General features: G+C 54.5%; 1 protein-coding gene across 7 annotated transcripts in view; it reads right to left on the bottom strand.

Annotated features, from left to right (window-relative positions):
- The window catches only part of CHD9 (chromodomain helicase DNA binding protein 9), a 1,905,864-nt gene that overhangs the window by 538,427 nt on the left and 1,347,265 nt on the right, over nt 1-20,172 (bottom strand). The window lies entirely within an intron of this gene.

Here is a 20,172-nt window from a genome sequence, read left to right as displayed (position 1 = left end):
TCGTGTAATCACCCCTTGCTTAGATATAGTATACCCATATCTGCCTTCACAATAGACACATGTGTACCTATCAGCCACTCCTATGGCAGGCCTTAGCAATCCTGTATGCAGAGTGCTTGGTAACATGTGAGATGGTGCTCTAGCATGAGCTGAGCCTGTCTGCAGCTTTCGGAACCATGTCCTTATAGCTGTTCTATGATATCGCCTACCATATACTCTTAAGTGCCTTATAATCTTAAACGGTTATGGTAACTATGGTTTGGCTTTATCAAAACATGTTGTGTAAGGTGTCTAACACTTTGGAATAATACCCCCATACCATTTCTGGTGATGAGGATATTATTCCTCCCTTCTAGAGGGAGAGACATGTTAAAATCCTACTTTGTTGTTTAACTCTAACCAAAGCCTCAGCATCACAAAATGGATGCTGCTGCCACAGACACGAGTCTGACCTCCTGCAGCTGGGAGCCCTCCCAGCCAGGGAGGCCTGGACAATAGGTTTCCTGCTTGGGGAGGTGCTAGCATGATGGCCGCCGAGACAACGTCACTGAGGCAAGCATGGAGGTGGAGGCTGGACAGGTTCGGGTGGAGGACCGTTCCCCGCTGCTGCGACAGAAGATCCTCCCCAAGAGGCAGACGGAGCGGGGGATCGATGCTCATATTGAGTAGCTCGGGATACCATACTCTTCGAGCCCAGTCCAGAGCCACAAGAATAACTTGGCCCGGTCGCGCCTGATCTTCTTCAGCACTCTGGGCAGAAGTGGTATAGGTGGATGTTAGAAATGGGATTTCTGGTCCCAAAGTCAGGCAGAAACCACCACTCTAGTCAGGGCAAGGAAGTTACACGCCAAAGATAACCCCTGCTCACCCCCTTGGTAGCTTGGCACGAGCAGCCAGGCTTATCTCTGAGGCGATGTGTAAAGCGTTTGCGCGCGCACCCAGCAACAACACCCAAGGCCCACCACAAAGGAAACTCCACACAAGGTATTCTATAAAAATAGCCTTTGTATTATACACAACACATTAGATAAAAACACACACTTTACAATGTGCCGACAGGCACGGGCAGAATTTACAAGGGATTATATGTACAGGGGACAGGGCCACATGGACCACTGTCAGGAATTAGCACTTTTGGAACATAGGAATAATACTGTAGTATAAAATAGCAAATGTAGCACACAACCCGTGACTACTGGTATCAGGTAAGTACCACCTACGCAACCCTAACCACCTTAGGAAAAATACTGCGCAGGGAATCAGGACCTCACTAGCACCACCTGTACTAGGAGAAAAAAACAACCACCTAAGTATCACAATACCTGTAGGGGTCTAAGCACATAAACACATGATGTATAACATTCAGAGGTGTAAAGCAAAGCCCATGACGCATAAACACATTCAGAGGTGCAGGGAAACACAATTGCGCAAGAACTCACATAAGCCACTATCTGTGGCAGTCCCTAGGCCAACTGGCCTTGTCGGGGCTAGGACGCCCTATGTCCCAGCAAAGTCAGGGCCATGCAGCGCAGGCTGCGCAAGCCAGAACACCGAGGCCACAACCTAAACGTTGCAGTTGCCCACTAAGTGCTGGGCAACTGGGGAAATGCTGGGGCCAACGTTGGAGCCTCCCAGGGCTCTGAAACAAATGAAATGCCCCCTAGAGCCTCGCAGGCTCTAAATAATACTGTGCGCCTTCGTTGGAGCCTCGTGGGCTCAATAAACAAATGTGCCCTGTTAGAGCCTCGTGGGCTCGAAATCAAGAATGCCCCTAGATAACGTAGGAGCGGCCCGCTGCCTTCCGGGGCCGCTCTGCTGATGAACAAAATGCCCCCCGTTAGGTTTAGAGCCTCCCTGGGCTCTTCAAAAACAATGTGGGCCGTTGGAGCGCACCAGCGCTCAAAGAAAATATTGCGGGCCTCGTGGTCGGAGTCCCTCGGGACTCTATGCAAATGTGCCCCGTCGTTGGAGCCTAACAGGCTCTAAATCAAACAATGCCCCCCGTTGGAGCGGGCCGCTCTGCTTCTGCCTCTCCCCACCCGGACTCCCTTTTTCACTTACCGGCTAGGGGAGAGGTGGCGAAGGCAGGACTCGGTCTGCGGGGCTTGTTCCTCGCGGACTTGACTGGAAGGCGGAGCCTACGGGCTCCGAACACGAAGGCCACACGTCCCAGTGCGGGGTGGGCTCCCGCCTGGGTGGGGGACACGGCGCTTCTCCTCCGGAGTGCCCCGGGGCGCAGGGTAGGCTCCTGCCTGCTCCGGGGCTCAAATTAGCCGCGAGTGTTCGTGGGAGGCGGGGTAGGCTCCCGCCCTCCTATTTCCGTTTCCGGTTGTCCCGGAGACCCGCCCCCGGCCCGCCTGACTTCCTGGTCGGGCGCCGGAGGGCGATTCGCGGACAAATGCCGGGTGGGCACCGGCGCTTTTTAAAATGCTATAAATCGAGGTGGGCACTCGATAGGGCGGCAATGTCCCGGGCAGGGTGGGCACCTGCCAGGGGACCTCAGGATCGGCCCAGAACGGGGCAAATGCCGGGTGGGCACCGGCTTGCAGCAACAAAGCGCTCCTGAGCGCTGAAGGGAGATAAAAGCGCTTCCAGGCGCTTATGGGCAAAATAAGGCGCTCCCAGCGCTTAAAGGACAAAAGAACCACAAAATCCAGCAAAAGTCTCCCCTGCACACAGCAAAGCAGGGGTGGGGGGGCAAGGCTGGACCCAGAGCCAGCTCACTGGGCCTCCAGGCAGGGAGGTAGTCCAAGTGGCGGTCCTCTGGTCCAGCAGCAGCAGCAGCCCCTTCAGGTAGGATCCTGGCAGAGAACAGTTTCTGTGGGGACACAGCCCCATTTTTATACAGGCAAACCCTTTGTTCTGGGTTCAGGGTGAGGGGGAAAACCAGTCGCAGCTGGTTGGGGAGCACCCTTGATGTGCTCAGCCCCTCACTCTATTCACTGGCAGGGCTAGGGTCGTCAGTCGCACCACAGGGGGCGGGGCCAGCATTGTGTGTGGAAAACCCTGTCCTATTCAGGACCCAGGTGTACTCCTCCCACCCATCTAGCTGCTGATCTCCCCATTCACCACTGGGTGACTCATCCTGACTCCGGGGAATCCCTAGCCCGTCACATGACACGACCAGCCAATCACGCGACAGACACACTGCACACAGAAGTGCCCACTTCTAGAAGTGGCACTTCCACACTAGGTACATGCACGCCACACACATCATCGCGCAGCATTCACTCCCACGAGTCCGCACATACCAAACTCGGGCCTGCACACCCCACGCATCAGGAACTACTAGGGACACATACACTCCCCATGCATTCCTATGGGAGGGCAGGCCTATCTCACCACATGCACTCAGAGCACGCACGCACTTTACCCTGGGACACAGGGAAAGTGCGCAGAGACCAAACAATTACCACACCAAGTCACCAATAAAAAGCCAAAAAGTCCAGGGGTGAACCTGCCAGAAGGGCCAAGTCCAACACAACCCCCTTCCAGCCAAAACGCAGGGCAGACCAATCACCACCGTGATGGACTTCCCTGCTTGGGGCGATAGAACACGGACGCGGGCCCGCAACTGCATGGACACCCTCCGGTTTTACGCCACGGTGAACCCATGGAATTCTTTTTAACACCACTGTCTGGACCAACTGGGCTACCCCACTGGTACTCCCAAGCTGTCCGCGGCCAAGACCAGGCCCTAGGCCACCCAGGTGCCACTGGTCTTTGCCTAACCACAGAGTGGGGGGTAGTAACCCCTGGCACATAGCGGCCATTCTCCACTCTTCCTCTCTGAAAGACAGGACTAGACTGCCACTGGTTCTCCAGCCTAGGGTCTACACCCTCAGGCGGACCAGGAGTCTCAGGGAAGGCTCTCCTCCCCCTACCTCTTCTCCTAGGGTTCCTCCTCCTCTGGCGAGGGGTACACCTAGATCGCCATTCCAACCCAGGGTTTAACCCCTCAGGTTGTACCGGGGGCAGAGGTGGGCTCTCCCACCCTCTGCACCCCCTTCCAGAGCCCTGCTCCCTACCAACTGGGGCGGTACCTCTGGAAGAAGAACTGGTCGGGACGCTGGTTACAGACGTCCCACCCTTCAGGTCAGGCTGATCCCGAACCTGGCCTTCCAACCTCCGGCCTAGAACCTTTGGTGGAATAATTGCCTGGCACTCCAGGACTTCTGGGGATTTCCACTCCATCCCCCTGAGGCTATCAAAGGACACATACGTCAAGCGACTGTCTGTCTGGCGCTGATCTCCCGTCCCCTGTCCACCTGACAGTGCGCGGAGATCCCCCAGAACAGAAGTGGTGCCACCCTGGTCACTACACGGGAACCTAGCCCAACTGGGTAGTCCCTGACCCACAGGCTCTTCCACTGGGAAACTCATCCCCCAATCACTCCTCACACTGGACTCCTGTACCCTCCCTACCGGAGCGGTACTGCCAGACTCTAGAACCACAGGAGCCCTGGTTACAGGTGCTCCAGGTCCTCTACTCACCAGGAGATCTCCCTCAAATGGGCTAACAGGACAGCCTAGGTCCCCAACTTGGTGTTCCCTCATGGAACCATCCAAGTCCTGAGGCAGGGTTTCGTACGTCCGGGGACCCTCGGTCACCCTCTCACTCCTGCTCCACTGAGCCAGGCCGTGAGCCCCTACACCCTCCTCGCTATCCTGGGACCTAACTGGGCTACACTGAGCCTCTTCCACCACGCTGGGCTGGAAGATACCTGACCCACTACTTTTGGAGTCACTCCCTAATGACTCTAGAGAACCTCTAGCCCTTTCCCAGCGCTCTGCTTCCTCCGCAAGCTCAAGGGGCTCAGACAATCCACACCCCAACAGGTGTTGGCGCAACCCTGGCACACAACAACTGAGCAGGTGTTCTTTGAGAACCAGATTACACAGTATATCAAAATCACTTGCTGTGGAAATCCAATCAAACATTGCATCCTCACATCCATCCACAAACTCCTCCCAAGTCTGGTGAGACAGTTTCCTACTGCCCCTGAATTTCAACCTTAACTCCTCCTCCTGGGGAACAGGTACCAGACTGGGGGAACTGGGACTGGGATTTCCTACACTGGAATCTACATCGCTACTACCACTGGACTCAACCCTCCCTGGGGAGCCCAGAAAATTAAAACTGCGCGCAGGGGATAGTCTACCCTCCAGAGCTACTTTGCCTCTGGTGGAGGCCCTCTCAGCCTCCTCTACCCTCTCCCGCGCCAAGACCCACTCAGTCTCTCGCTGTTGCTTCCTGGCCTCCAGCTGCGCCATCGCCTGAGCATGCTCTAACCTGAGCTTCTCTAACGCCAGCTGGTGCTCCCTTTCTTTCCTCCTATCTTCCCACTCCTCTGGGGACAGGGAAAGGGATGAGGCGCTGCCTCCTACGCTGGACCCAGCACGGGACGCCCTACCTATGGGGTCCTCACTCTCTACTGGCGTCCAGGTATTGTCATCCTCTACCTCCTCTTCTGACTCTTCCTCTGTACAGTACCTTTCTAACTCCTGCCTCTGGCGCCAAGCTAGCTCATAGGGATCACAAGCAGGCTCCATTCTGGCGGACGTTATGGTAACAATTATACAGGGAACCTAGGGGTCTGAGTTTCACACAGGAGCACACAATTCACAAAAAGATTCAGCAAGCTCTCTAACCCAGAGAACTCACACTCACTTGCCTAGTGCCACACACCATTCATCCACACACACAACCCTCCCCTCGGACTGGTAAGGCAGTTTCTACCACCCCTGATTCCTCAACCTGACCACCACGTGACACAGGTACCAACTCTGGGCGCAGGGCGGGGGACAAATGTACAGGACACTATTACGCTGCCACCACTGGATCCCACCCTCTGGTGAATCCAGAAACACAATGCACTAAGGGGGATGATCTACCCTCCCGAGCTAGGGACACCTAACTCACAGTGCACAAAACCACATTTCCAAAGAAATGACAATTAAAAACAAACTTAGAACAATAATCCCTATACCATGTGATTTATCTAAATGCAGAGTTTTGTAGTGCGGCCAGTTGCTGCTGCGGTACAGCGCAAACGCAAGTCCAAATCCCACCGCTGATCACCAATGTTAGAAATGGGATTTCTGGTTGGCTAAGGCTTGCGCCAAAGTCAGGCAGAAACCACCACTCTAGTCAGGGCAAGGAAGTTACACGCCAAAGATAACCCCTGCTCACCCCCTTGGTAGCTTGGCACGAGCAGCCAGGCTTATCTCTGAGGCGATGTGTAAAGCGTTTGCGCGCGCACCCAGCAACAACACCCAAGGCCCACCACAAAGGAAACTCCACACAAGGTATTCTATAAAAATAGCCTTTGTATTATACACAACACATTAGATAAAAACACACACTTTACAATGTGCCGACAGGCACGGGCAGAATTTACAAGGGATTATATGTACAGGGGACAGGGCCACATGGACCACTGTCAGGAATTAGCACTTTTGGAACATAGGAATAATACTGTAGTATAAAATAGCAAATGTAGCACACAACCCGTGACTACTGGTATCAGGTAAGTACCACCTACGCAACCCTAACCACCTTAGGAAAAATACTGCGCAGGGAATCAGGACCTCACTAGCACCACCTGTACTAGGAGAAAAAAACAACCACCTAAGTATCACAATACCTGTAGGGGTCTAAGCACATAAACACATGATGTATAACATTCAGAGGTGTAAAGCAAAGCCCATGACGCATAAACACATTCAGAGGTGCAGGGAAACACAATTGCGCAAGAACTCACATAAGCCACTATCTGTGGCAGTCCCTAGGCCAACTGGCCTTGTCGGGGCTAGGACGCCCTATGTCCCAGCAAAGTCAGGGCCATGCAGCGCAGGCTGCGCAAGCCAGAACACCGAGGCCACAACCTAAACGTTGCAGTTGCCCACTAAGTGCTGGGCAACTGGGGAAATGCTGGGGCCAACGTTGGAGCCTCCCAGGGCTCTGAAACAAATGAAATGCCCCCTAGAGCCTCGCAGGCTCTAAATAATACTGTGCGCCTTCGTTGGAGCCTCGTGGGCTCAATAAACAAATGTGCCCTGTTAGAGCCTCGTGGGCTCGAAATCAAGAATGCCCCTAGATAACGTAGGAGCGGCCCGCTGCCTTCCGGGGCCGCTCTGCTGATGAACAAAATGCCCCCCGTTAGGTTTAGAGCCTCCCTGGGCTCTTCAAAAACAATGTGGGCCGTTGGAGCGCACCAGCGCTCAAAGAAAATATTGCGGGCCTCGTGGTCGGAGTCCCTCGGGACTCTATGCAAATGTGCCCCGTCGTTGGAGCCTAACAGGCTCTAAATCAAACAATGCCCCCCGTTGGAGCGGGCCGCTCTGCTTCTGCCTCTCCCCACCCGGACTCCCTTTTTCACTTACCGGCTAGGGGAGAGGTGGCGAAGGCAGGACTCGGTCTGCGGGGCTTGTTCCTCGCGGACTTGACTGGAAGGCGGAGCCTACGGGCTCCGAACACGAAGGCCACACGTCCCAGTGCGGGGTGGGCTCCCGCCTGGGTGGGGGACACGGCGCTTCTCCTCCGGAGTGCCCCGGGGCGCAGGGTAGGCTCCTGCCTGCTCCGGGGCTCAAATTAGCCGCGAGTGTTCGTGGGAGGCGGGGTAGGCTCCCGCCCTCCTATTTCCGTTTCCGGTTGTCCCGGAGACCCGCCCCCGGCCCGCCTGACTTCCTGGTCGGGCGCCGGAGGGCGATTCGCGGACAAATGCCGGGTGGGCACCGGCGCTTTTTAAAATGCTATAAATCGAGGTGGGCACTCGATAGGGCGGCAATGTCCCGGGCAGGGTGGGCACCTGCCAGGGGACCTCAGGATCGGCCCAGAACGGGGCAAATGCCGGGTGGGCACCGGCTTGCAGCAACAAAGCGCTCCTGAGCGCTGAAGGGAGATAAAAGCGCTTCCAGGCGCTTATGGGCAAAATAAGGCGCTCCCAGCGCTTAAAGGACAAAAGAACCACAAAATCCAGCAAAAGTCTCCCCTGCACACAGCAAAGCAGGGGTGGGGGGGCAAGGCTGGACCCAGAGCCAGCTCACTGGGCCTCCAGGCAGGGAGGTAGTCCAAGTGGCGGTCCTCTGGTCCAGCAGCAGCAGCAGCCCCTTCAGGTAGGATCCTGGCAGAGAACAGTTTCTGTGGGGACACAGCCCCATTTTTATACAGGCAAACCCTTTGTTCTGGGTTCAGGGTGAGGGGGAAAACCAGTCGCAGCTGGTTGGGGAGCACCCTTGATGTGCTCAGCCCCTCACTCTATTCACTGGCAGGGCTAGGGTCGTCAGTCGCACCACAGGGGGCGGGGCCAGCATTGTGTGTGGAAAACCCTGTCCTATTCAGGACCCAGGTGTACTCCTCCCACCCATCTAGCTGCTGATCTCCCCATTCACCACTGGGTGACTCATCCTGACTCCGGGGAATCCCTAGCCCGTCACATGACACGACCAGCCAATCACGCGACAGACACACTGCACACAGAAGTGCCCACTTCTAGAAGTGGCACTTCCACACTAGGTACATGCACGCCACACACATCATCGCGCAGCATTCACTCCCACGAGTCCGCACATACCAAACTCGGGCCTGCACACCCCACGCATCAGGAACTACTAGGGACACATACACTCCCCATGCATTCCTATGGGAGGGCAGGCCTATCTCACCACATGCACTCAGAGCACGCACGCACTTTACCCTGGGACACAGGGAAAGTGCGCAGAGACCAAACAATTACCACACCAAGTCACCAATAAAAAGCCAAAAAGTCCAGGGGTGAACCTGCCAGAAGGGCCAAGTCCAACAGTGGAAAGGCGTACAACAGACCGCAACTCCATTCGCGACAAATAGCGTCTCCGAGCGAGTGCCGCCTTGGAAATTCCAAAGCGCAGAACTGATGACATTGTGCGTTCTCTTCGGTGGTGAATATATCTAACCAAGGCTCTCCCCATCGTAGAAAGAGACCTTGCGCCACATCCAATTTCAGACGCCACTCGTGATCCACCATGCACCGGCGGCTGAGTTTGTCCGCCCCGGCGTTCAGACAACCCGCCAGGTGTTGAACCACCAAGGTAATGCCTTGATGTCCCAGCCACGTCCAGAGGCGCAGAGCCTCCTGACAAATGGTCCACGACCCCACCCCACCCTGTTTGTTGCAATACCACATGGCGGTGGTGTTGTCCGTGAACACCTGCACTACTCTTCCCCGGACAGAGGGAAGGAATGCCTTCAGTGAAAGCCGGATCACCCGCAGCTCCAGAAGGTTGATATGGAGCCGGGACTCCGCCGGATATTAGAGGCCTCTGATCTCCGCCTCTCCCATGTGGCCCAGGAGGGACACATCCGTCACCACTACATGCTCCGGTTGGGGAAGGGAGAGGGATCTGCCACTGACCCAATCGTGGTCCGTGAACCACCACTGCAACTGCCTTGCAGTGCCCTCCGAGATCAGGACGTGGTCGGACAGGTTGCCCCGATGTTGAGCCCACTGGAACTTCAGGTCCCACTGCAGAGCCCGCATCCGCCACCTGGCGTGATGTACCACCAGGATGCAGGAGGCCATTAGACCCAGTAGCCGCAGGACCATCCTGACCGAAACTCAGGATAAAGATATATCGGAATCAGAGCCTGAATATCCTGAACCCGCTGTTCTGGAGGATAGACCCAAAACAGAGCAGAGTCTAGAACCGCTCCAATGAAAAGAAGCTTCTGGGAGGGACTCAGATGTGACTTCGGCACGTTGATAGAGAACCCCAGCGAATGCAGGAGGTCGGCCGTAGTCTGGAGGTGGGAGACGACTGCTCGGGGCGAGCCCGCCTTCAACAACCAGTCTTCGAGATAGGGGAAGACTGGAACCCCTAATCTGCGCAGATGAGCTGCGACCACCGCCATCCCTTTCGTGAACCCCCGTGGGGCACTGGTGAGGCCGAAGGGGAGCACTGTAAACTGAAAGTGCTCGTGGCCTACCGTGAACCGCAGGTAACACCGGTGAGCCGGCAGGACGGGGATGTGGAAACATGCGTCCTGCAAGTCCAACGCTACAATCCAGTCTCCAGGGTCTAGGACAGCCAGAACCTGAGCTAAAGTCAGCATCTTGAACTTCTCCTTCCGGAGGAAGGCGTTGACGCTCCTGAGGTCCAGTATAGGGCCTAGGCCCCCCTTGCCCTTCTTGGGGACCAGAAAGTAGTGGGAGTAACAACCTCGTCCTACTTCTGGGCCAGGAACGCGCTTGATGGCCCCCTTGGCCAAGAGGGCCGTAACTTCCTCCTGCAGAAGTTGCAAGTGATCCCCCCGACATGCGGTGGTACTGCGGTGGCATGGCTGGAGGGGTCGCCTCGAAAGGGAGGGAGTAGCCCCTTTTTCTGAAGATTTGCAGCACCCACCTGTCCGACGTGATGGTACGCCAGTGGAGCAGGTGATGGCGAACTCTGCCTCCCACTGGCATGGAATGGGCCTGAAAGCTCGAACTAGGAAGGCTTTGAGGCAGATGCTGCAGGAACAGATGTGGACTGATCGGCTCTCTGTCCCCCTGCTCCGCCACGGTGGAATCCATGTCCGCGTTGAGGCTGGTTCTGCGGCCTGTGGCTGGACGAACGTGCGGGGGCGCCCCTCCCTTGGCCACGAAAGGGGCGAAAAGTGGAAGTTTGCGGGCACGGGCCGAGAGGCCCAAGGACTGGGCCGTAGCCCTGGAGTCCTTAATGCGCTCCAGCGCACTCTCCGCTTTGTCGCCAAATAGGCGACGGCCATCGAAGGGCATGTCCATGAGGGTGCTTTGGACATCCCCTGAAAATTTCGTGGACCTCAGCCAGGCGTGACGACGAATCGCCACAGTCGTCACAATCGCTCTACCCAGCGAGTACGTGGTGTCAAGTCCACATCGAATGGAGTACCGTGCTGGGTCCCACCCTTCAGCAAGAGCCTGGGCGAGCCGTGTGCTGGCCTCCTACGGACACTGGGGCAACACGTCTGCCACCATATCCCACAAGGAGTGGGTATAACGGTCCAAAAAGGCATGCAGTATTAATGGACCGCAACCCCAAACTGATGGAGGAAAACAGTTTCTTCCCAAACTGCTCCAACCTTTTGGATTCCCGATCCGGAGGAGCGGACGCAATGGCGGTCTGGGACGTAGAGGCCTGGATAACCAGACTCTCAGGGGTGGGGTCTACCGACAGAAAGCTGGGGTCGACCGGAGCAGGGCGGTGGCGCCGGGCCACATTCCGATCCACAGGAGAGACTGTGGAGGGCTTGGACCAAGTGCCCATCAGAACGTCGGTGAGGGCTTTATTGAACTGCAGTAGAGGCTCTGAAGAGCTTACTGCCGGTTAAAGCACCTCAGTGAGGAGGTTAGTCCTCACGGCCGCTGCAGGGAGCTCCAGGTGAAGGGCCTCGGCAGCCCTGTGCAGCACCACAGAATAAGTCGCACCCTCCTCCGTAGCCACGGCAGGAAGAGAGATGAAGCCAGTGTCAGGCGAAGTGTCCAGGTCACTGGCATCCCCCAGCTCGTCTTCCCAGTCCTGACTTAACTGGCACTGCTGTGCCAGAGGGTCCTCAGACCCCTCCCAGTCCTCCCCTTCATCCATCTTCTGGTATACAGGTAGAAAGGACAGAGCTGGGTTATAGATGAAATGCTCATCCATCTGCGCCGTTCCGACGCCGGAACTGGACAGGGCTGAAACTAGGGACGGCGTCGTCCGAAGACGGCGCCAGGGGCGGCACCATAGGGGTCGGCACCGGCGGAGGGGCCGTAAGGTCAACCGGCGTCGACCGGGATCCAGGGCTGGATCCCACGGGGACCTGCGGCGTCAGGACCGAAGTCGACGACAGCACCGGGGCCGAAGCCACCAGCTCGCTAGGACCCCCAGTCGGACCTGCGGGGCCCGGAGGCGCGCCAGCAGGCCTCGATGGCCGAGCGAGACTCCTCATGGCCACGAGAAAGTCCCGAATCTTGCCCGGAGTCGCGTGAGGCACAGGGACCGGAGGATATGGGGCCGCACGAGACTCCTGCAGCTCCGGCGGAGCCGCGTGGGTGGTGCCACCCTCCGCCGAGTCGCGCTAGGGTAGTCAGAAGAGAGGTGTCGCTTCTTCGACTTCTTCTTACTGTGCCTCGACTTACCTGAATGCGATGACTTTGGCTCCGCAACCGGTCCTTCGACCTCCTCCTGGACCGGGAGCTCAAGCGGCGCAGAGCCGACTGCCGGATCTCGAGGAGCTTGCGGGACCGCTCCCGCCTAGCCTTTGAGGTCCAGGCCCGGCAGTCGGGGCACGACTTGTCATCATGGTCGGCCCCAAGGCAGTAGAGACACCGATGGCGGGGGTCGGTAACCGACATCAGTCGGTGACAGGCGTCACACGGCTTGAACCCGGGCATCCCTACCGGCACCAGAAGTCGACTCGAAAGAATAGACCAAAATAGTCCAAAAAACTTAGTTAAAAAGCGACTAAGGGTATGCTCTTCCCGGATCTTACTGGCGCCGAAAAAGAAGAACTGACATCAGCGCGTGAGGGCGGCGTCTAAGTACTCCGACGACGTCATCCCGGAGATCACGACGACTGACGCGGAGTCGCAGACGGCGCCCAATGACGCTCAAGGGTACTGCTGACGAAAAATCTTTCCGGATTCAGCCTGACGCCTAGGGATATTCTAAGGTAAGGAATCTAACTAACGTGTTTCTTTCGGATAAAGGCTGCAAGCTCGGGGACGAAGATTCTTCAGGGGCGACCACAACTTTGAGAGGCAAGTTGGGTAGCTGGAAGATAGTTAGGCACCCAGGAGTTGGGCACAGGGGGCCGCATGGCGCTGGGTGCAGGGGTGCCTTTTGGCATCGGGAAATCTTACCCTCTGCTGGTCGCGGTTGGAGGGGTCCCTGGTTCTGAGGTTGCAGGCGTCGTCAGGAGTGTCGAGGTGGGTCCTTGGGTGCTGGATTTAGGGTCACAGTTGCCAGGGGGACGTCCTCGTGGTCTTTGTCCACTTTGGCACAGGCCAGGCTTGGCGGGTGCAGTGTGTGCAGGAATCGCGGTTCCTGACTGATGCCAGGGGCTTGTTACTTGTTTTGAGCAGTACCACTGCTCGTGGGAGTCCCAGTTAGTTAGAGTCACAAGGCAGTCAGGTCCTCTGGGGTTTATGAGGTTGCTGACCACTGGAGACGCCAGGGGTTAGCAGGAGCAGTTTCAAGGGTCAACAGGCCTGTAGGGCTGGGGCTAAATCAGTTGGTGTCTTCCTCTTGTTAGCAGCTGCACGGCAGGTCGTCTTGTTTCTTGATCTTCTTTCTTGTTTCGGAATCTGGATCTGAGGAAGGAAGGTTCAGGGTGCCCCTAAATACTAAATTTAGGGGTGTTACAGGTAGGTAAAGGGCAGGGACCAATGGGTCCCTTCCCTGGGGTAGGTACACCCCTTATCCTGCCACTCTCCTGTGGGAGGGGGGCAGTAGCCTAGTCCTGATTGGGCAGGGCTCCCCATCTTCAAGATGGCGAGAGCCCGGAGATGTGCTTCACCTCGCCTTCTCCACCTGAGGGGTGGGGTTGGCAGAGGCTGGCATTACCCTGTTTCTTCACTTAGCTTTTCCCGCCGATCTTTCCGCCAGAGAGGGGGTCAGAACCGGTGGGGGCCAGTTGTTGAGTACAGCAAGTCGCCTGGAGAAGCTGACAAATGCGGCAGGCCTTTGAAGCTTCCCCTGCCCATCCTGGGGGAGGAGACTTAGCACCTCGCCCAGGATGTGCATTGTTGCAGGCCCAGGAGAGCGGATGGCTCTCTACCCAGGGGTCCAGCAACATGTCTGCTGGGTGGCAGCCTAGTGAGCCTCTCAGTCAAGACACTGGTTTGTTAGTTAGTTTCTGGGGGCATCTCTAAGATGCCCTCTGTCGTGCATTTTACATTAAATCCCACACTGGCATCAGTGGGGGTTTAATATGCTGCAAACTTCTCACTCTTCAGTGCAGCCATCATGGTGCTGTGGAGTTCGTAATGTCGACCTCCCAGCACCATATACTCTTAATGGCAACACTGCACTTACATGGCCCAGGAATGGACCTGGGCACTATAGGGGTACAGGGCTCATGCACCTGTACCCTCACCACTGGCATAGTGAACCCAGCTAGAGGGGTGACTGAGGTATGCCAGGGCAGTGTGTTTGTGGGCATGGCACACAGGGATGTGTGCCATGTCGACTCGGTTTTGTTCTGCACCAATACACTCAGCCTGCAAAGGCAGTGTGTGGGTGTCAAGGTACAGGGCCTCTAAGGGTGGCACAATAAGTGCTGCAGCCCTTAGGGGCATTCTCTGGTCACAGTGCCCTGGGTACCTATGGTACCATTTACCAGGGGCTGACATGTGGCCAGAGATGCCAATTGGGTTTTGGCTGTTAGGCGGTTTTTGGGGAAGGAACACAGGCCCTGGGCACCTGATTGGCAGGAGCCCAGGGCACATCAAGGAAAAGTGCATCAGTTATCAGGCAAAAAGTGGGTGGGGGGGGGTTACTGCAACAGAAACCAACTTCTTTACAATCATCTCAACATCAGGTCCAACTCTTAGTTGCCAAATAACCTTGGTCCTTCACCAGATGCCCAGGTTAAGAACCTGGGCATCTGGTTTGATGAGAAGCTTTCTTTTGATGCCCAGATTATGCCCTCGCAGTTAAGTGTTTCAGGCTATTGAGATCCCTGGAAAAAAATTCACCTCCTTTGTGAGTCCACCCAGAAACCAGTACTCCAAGCCCTAGTCATATCCAGAGTAGACTAATGTAATGTTTTTTTATCTGAGTGTTTTCCAATTGCAGATGAATAGGCTTCGAGGCATGCAGAATGCAGCAGCTTGGACACTGGTAGGGCTCCCGATACAAGCCTCTATTAGCACCGCACTGAAGAAGCGGCACAGGCTGCCAATGAAAAGGAGAATAACTTTTAAGGCTCTCCATTATTATTATAAAGCGCTGTTCTGCCAAGGCCCTGGAAATTTACAGGCTATGGTTACTCCCTATGCTCCACCCTGAAATCATGTGGTCGACCGTGGCCAAATTGGCCTCTGTTCCTAGATTTAAAAACATTAGAATGGTGCCTGTGCGTTTAGTCACCCGACTCCTAAAATCTGGAACTCCTTACCTTCAGTTAACCACCTCTGAATTGATTTTCAGTAAAGAACTGAAAACCTGGCTTTTGGTTCCAGTTAAGCTCTTCCTGTCTGTCTACAACTCTTCTGTATTCAAACTCCTAATACTGGGTCACTTTGCGAGAAATAGCCATGCACTTTAGAAATGGAATTATTATTATAAGTTACCAGAAACATGCCAAAAAGACGCATATTGGCTTCAAAGAATTCCTTAATTTGCTGCTACATTCCCAACCGTTCCCCAAATTCAGATTGATGTGGGGCAAGGGTCGGAATCAGCTCCGTGGTGGAATGACTTTGGGAGCGCGACCAGGGGGCACAAAGACCCCCTCGCATCTTAGGAGATAGAGCGTGGCAGGCCGGGATAGAGTCCTGCCTTTATTTCTTTTTCTTGGTCCTATCCAAGGATTTGGATTGCAATGACAATGTGTAGCGGGAATGACCGCAGGAGCAGGACTGGGACCGGCCTTTGGACCTTGAACGATCAGGATGTGGGGTCTTGAGGTGTTTTCACTCTGAAAACCTTTGGTTACGGATCCGGCAGACCTTCCGGTGCATCAAGGCACAATCACTGCAAGCCTCAGTGTCATGCTCTGAACCCAGGTACCACAGGCAAATCACGTGTTGGTCAGTCACAGCCATCTGTTTGCAAAATTCGCCACAGGGTGTCACATTTTCCCTGGAGCACTGTAGAAATTTTGTCAAAAGAGTTGTTTTAAGAGAGCAAATGGAAAGCTCCAGATCCATAGCTGTTGATGAGGGAAAAAAGAGGAATGGGTGTCAGCGCATATGGGTGGCACCTATATAGGCCAGCACATGTCACATTCGGCAAGGAAAGTCATCCTCAAGAGACGCCGGTACTACCTGGCAGCATACAGGGATACTGCTGAAGATTTTCCAGTTCCAGTCTGACACGCTTGGAGAACATTCTTGATGTGAGAAATCTGCAGTTAGAAGACTATCAGAACTTATAGCGCCATTTTAAATTTTCAAACTCTTGTTCACTTGTGTTACAAAAAGCTGAGCTCTATCAGATGTTAGGGCCACTGAAAAGGTCTAAACATCTCCTGAGAATCTTATAAAGCTCACAGAGGCTTTGTCTCCCCTTTTCTACAGTGATGACATGAATACGTTTAATGTCAAAGGGACAGTAGACAAGCCCTGAGGAAGTCCAGCGTGACACCTGCAGTATGAGACGAAACACGTGTTGCGAGGGGAAGAGTGAGAAACACTGTAAAAATCGAGTTTGTTGATGGATGAGTTACTTACCTTTGGTAGCGATTGTGAGAAGTTGGCCTGATGTATGATGTCACTAGTTCTAGTGTACACCTTATATCAGTCCAAACAACCCTTATGGTGATTGGTTGTAAAGTCAACCTTATAGACCAGCTATCCTAGTGGTAGCATGGACAAGAGCAGTCTTAGGCTAAACTCTGAATGGCATGTGAAGCCAGCTGTGATACCATATATAATCCCTTGAATTCCAAATGAAAGGACACCACAACAGATATATATATAAAATAAAGTGTATTTATTCTAGTCAAACCCTCAGCACTCTTTATGAGATTCGAGGTAAGTACAACACAGTCTTATTTAAGCATACATTAAGTCACACAGGTAAGTAATACAGTTAGGCCCTAGGGGCCACGCAAACCATATGCTAAAGAAGTGGTATAAGGACCACTGTCACGGAAATAGGATAGGCCTAGGCCTAGGGAATCGCTGGGGCTACACTACACTAGCAACAGTTAGGAAGTGGGAGGCCCACGGGATTCAGGTGCAGAGTGGAAACACTCACGCGTAATGCGTATAGTCGATAGAAATAGTACAGTTTCGAAATAAGCAGTTTAAGGACACTTCTGAAGCAGCTAGAGAGTCGAGACTCGGAAACTAGACCCTAGGATAGTCACTACCCTTGTGAGCACCGAAGTATCCAAGTTACCTAGCCCACGGGCTGAGGGTGCATAGGTGGGAACTTGCGTCGGGTTTCGTCGTTGACTTCTATGGATGCCTGAAGGAAAGTTGCTGACAGGCAGTCAGTGAAGAGTGTCCGGTGGATCCCAAGGCTGGGATCAAGAAGAGAGGATACCTGCAAGCAGAAGGGACAGAGTCAAGGTCACTAGCCAGTGACCACGTGGAACCAGGAAGGAACCAGGCGATGTCGTGAAGATTGCAGGTGAAGGGTGAAGCTTGTCGCTGCAGCCACGGGTACCAGGAGACGTCGAGGACGACCAGGACCAGGAGGCGAGCTGTCCCACAAAGGCTCTTGCTATCGGTGGCGGCGAAGTCGAACTAGGACTCACCAAGCCTTGGCAAGCGGAACCCACAAAGAACGGAGGACTTGCTTCTGGTGCAGACCAGGAAGGTCTGGGGTGCTTCTCTTTTGCAAAGAAGCGGGAGCCAGTCTGGAGGAGCCAAACCAGCAGTGAAGATTTCAAGGTGTGTTGTCACAGAGGCCGCTAGCCAACGGGCAAGCAACCGGACAGACGCGGCAAGCCGGAAAATGCAGAAGGGCCCCACGCAGGACTCCTGGAGTGTGGGGGGCTGATCTTCAGTGCAGAAGGTGCTTGCGGTTGGGGCTTCTCAATCCCCGGTGCACAACTTCGAGGGTACCTCAGAAGCTGCGCTGGAAGATACTCGCCACTTTTCCCAGGTAGCCGGTCCCACGTCTCTCGTCGCCTCCACGGATCTCAGCTCGGCTGTGGATGTGGATCAGAGTCGGAGAAGTCTGGAAGTCAAGGCTCTGGTCGGGCTCTGCAGTCGGTCCCTCGTAGAACTTTAGCAAAGCAAAGGGTAGTCTCTTGATGGTGCCCGTTTGCACAGGGTAGCCACTCCTTGGCCACAAGGGAGATTCTTCAGTCTTCTTCTTTCGTCGAATGTCGAAGGTCCAGAGTTTCTGTTCAAGTTGCAGGTTCAGGATAATCTAATCTCCTGGGGCCCAGCTACCACTCTTATACTAATCTGGGGGGGCTGGGTTGCCTGCTAGGTCACTCCTTATGGGTGGGACCTGGGGAGGGGGGTGGTTACACCCCCTTACCTTTGTCCAGTTTCGCGCCAGGACTGGGGCTGGTGTGACCCAGCACCGGTTTGAACTGGACTATGCATGGAGCACCTTGTGTGCCCCAGGCAGTGTCTCGTTTCATTCATCCCTCCCTGCCCCAATACACTAAGGCCTGTCTGGGGTGGTGCTCGCACCTCCCAAGGCAGGAAACCTATTGTCCAAGCCTCCCTTGCCGGGATCACTCCCAGCAGCAGGAGGTCAGACTTGTGTCGTGGCAGCAGCATCCATTTTGTGATGCTGGGGCTCTGGTTAAGTTTAACTGGGTAAGTAGGCTTCAACATGTCTTCTCCCTCTAGAAGGGAGGGATAATATCCTCATCCCCAGAAATGGGATGGGATGGGGGTATTATTCCACAGTGTTAGACACCTTACACGACATGTTTTGATAAAGCCAAACCATAGTTACCATAACCGTTTAAGATTATAAGGCACTTTAAGAGTATATGGTAGGCTCTATCATAGAACAGCTATAAGGACATGGTTCGGAAAGCTGCAGACAGGCTCAGCTCATGCTAGAGCACCATCTCACATGTTACCAAGCACTCTGCCTCCAGGATTGTTAAGGCCTGCAATAGGAGTGGCTGATAGGTACACATGTGTCTATATATAAGATAGGTATAGGAATACTACACCGAAGCAAGGGGTGGTTACACGACCTTGCCCCAGCTGAGTGATCAGCCAGTTGTGTCATAATGGAAGGCCAGGCCAGGGGTGGCATAATACATGTTGCAGCCCTTGGTAGGCCTAGGGTACACCTATGCCCTGGGTACCTAAGGTACTCTGTACAGGGGCCAATAAGGTGATCCTATCCAAATGGGTTATGCACCTAAAGTACATAGTATCAATTTAGAGAGAGAACAGCCGGGCTGTGGGTCTGGTTAGCAGGCCCACAGCCACATCTTAGTCGAAAACCAGTAAAGGAAAAGCAAAAAGTGGGGGTGAACATAGAAAGCAGACCCTACTCTCCTACAGCGATATATCTGGTAGAGACACAGTCTAGCCGCAGATTCCTTAACTTAGAATATCTCCCCAGGCATCAGACTGGATCCGGAAAATCTTTTTTCCCCCAGCAATACCCCTGCACGCCGGGAGGTGGCGTCGCCTGGCTCCGTCCTGACGTCGTCCACGGAAGTGACGTCAATGGAGCCATATAAGCCACTCCCGGTGTGCTGACGTCAGTTTTCTACAGGAAACTTTTCCGCACCACAACGCGGAGCCATGGAAAACACTGCGATAGCATAGGAACAGTGTATGTTAAAAAAGAGCAACATCGTTGAAAAACAACGATAAGTAACACGAAAACGAGAGAAGAATCATTTGGATGAGAAACAATAGGAAGTAGAAAAGCACCCAGTACCGGAGGGACTGAAGGGAGCTCACAGAGCACTTGCTGCAAGCAAGGGCCCAACAAATTGCCAAGTCGTGCCCCACCTCGAGGGGGGGGGGGGGGGGGGGGCAACGGCTGCGGCACAAAAGAAATGACAAGCCAGGCACAGCTCGTCACCACAGGAGGAAAATGAAAAGAACCACAATATCGAAGCAACAGGATGCAAGACAAATGACTAGGAGTGTGAACGACCACAGGAAATTTCAATACACACACCCTCCAGATATTGAAAGACTGTAGCACCAAAGAGAACCCAACCCAACCGACTGCCATTGAAAGGAGGTGGCACAGGCGGTGGGAGGGAATAAAGGACAGAATAACCTCACACATGAAGGATACAGGGGGCACAACATGTGAAGGCAGTGAAAAGTAAGATTTTAGCCACCTAAAAACGTAGACTGAGTGGAGAGCCAAAGGGCCCCACGCTGGAGAACACAGCCTACCCCAGAGTGAGGTGCGAGAGCACACCTCCGGAAGACCAAGGCCACCAGAAGGTGGGGGCTAGGTGGAAAATCAGCATATGAAAAGGCCTTGGCAGAGCGGGGAGGATGGGCGGGCGTTAAGGAATCTGCGGTTAGACTGTGTCTCTACCAGATATATCATTACCGAAGGTAAGTAACT

Source organism: Triturus cristatus, chromosome 12 (genome assembly GCF_964204655.1).
Source record: "Triturus cristatus chromosome 12, aTriCri1.1, whole genome shotgun sequence".
Classification (NCBI taxonomy): domain Eukaryota; kingdom Metazoa; phylum Chordata; class Amphibia; order Caudata; family Salamandridae; genus Triturus; species Triturus cristatus.
The sequence above is the reverse complement of the archived record's forward strand: the minus strand, read 5'-3'. Positions and strand labels throughout refer to the sequence as shown.